This window comes from Limulus polyphemus, unplaced genomic scaffold (assembly GCF_000517525.1).
Source record: "Limulus polyphemus unplaced genomic scaffold, Limulus_polyphemus-2.1.2 Scaffold3231, whole genome shotgun sequence".
Taxonomy (NCBI): Eukaryota; Metazoa; Arthropoda; class Merostomata; order Xiphosura; family Limulidae; genus Limulus; species Limulus polyphemus.
In genome coordinates, this window is record NW_013668841.1 from 130,932 (window position 1) to 132,448 (window position 1,517).

The following is a 1,517-nucleotide window of genomic DNA, read 5'->3' on the forward strand; positions in this document are numbered from 1 at the left end:
ATTACTAAAATTTGTATCGAGAAAGAATAAACTAGTTTTGATCAAGAAATGACTTGTATCGCTGAAGTTTCTCGGAAAGAATTTCTACCGGAAGTTATCAAACAAGCAGATACGTAACAATATGAACAGTGCACAGATGCAGTAATAATCCATCCTGTCTTTTTCTTTGCTTTTTATAACGCCATATTTCTTTGAGGTACTAATCGTTCAGGTAGTTCAAAACAGCGTAAATCATTGCATAACTGAAATATATTTCAACTTGTTCAGATGCATTTATAAGGTTAGAATATGAATTATAAAGACTACGACAAGTTTAATGGAAATTATTTCAACTAGTGGAATTGGACTAGCATTTAGTTTTTTTTCAGAACTTGAATGTACAACTTTTAAATGAACAGCATTTTTCGCACTTCAGATCAAGTAATAGTCCACAGATGAATTAGACCCTAATATCTTGCACACTAAAGATCCGTAATAATGCACTGGTGAGATTGACACCAGCACTTTGTACACTACAGATCCAATAATAATATCCTGATGAGGCAGACACAATCACTTTACACACTACAGATCCAGTAATAACACACTGATGAAGCAGACACCAGCACTTTGCACACTATAAATTTACTAATAACACATTGATGAGTTATAACACGACACTTTACACATTACAGATCATGTAACAATGCATAGACAATAAATTGACTAGTGACTTAGACACCGGCATTTTGCATAGTTCGTGTGACCATACACTGGTTAGTTTGGCATCGTACTTTGCACAATACAGATCCAGTAATCATGACACTGGTGAATTAGACAATAGCACATTGCATACTATACATCCAGTTGTGTCTTGATGTAAAATGATATATTTTTTTAATTGATGTGGATCTTCAGGTTAGTGTTTGCTGGATTCAGCTCTCTGATGATTTTCTATTTGTTTGAATTAAGTCTTCGAAAATGACAGACGAAAGATCCTTATTGATTTTTTTTCTCTGCAGATTTTTTGATACGCTGGTAATTTTAAGAACTCATCATTGAAAACGAAGAAGAATATGTTATAATATGTCAACCACACTACATCTGTCCTATCCGGTGCGGACGAATATCTTCACTCAATACTAAAGTTCATGAGGTTGGTGGAATACGACAGACATTATAGTGGTTGAAGTTCTATTTATATCATCTGTTTCATGAATAACAACTTTTAGAGCAGGAACTAGATTAAGTAAGTGAATGGTAAGGACTAGTAACACAATATTATCTATTTATTTACCGTTCTTAGTGAACGTCACGTTCGGTCTACTTTTCCAAAGCGTTTAATGCTCTAAGAATAAGAGGAATTGTGCTTTAGTGTGCTTTAGCATTAACTTATAATTTTGCTTTGAGTTCGTCTTATGTGTCAGGCAAGAGTTTTATTAGTGTTTTTTTTTAATTTCGCGTAAAGCTACACGAGGGATATCTGCGCTAGCCGTCCCTAATTTAGCAGTGAAAGACTAGATGGAAGGCAGCTAGTC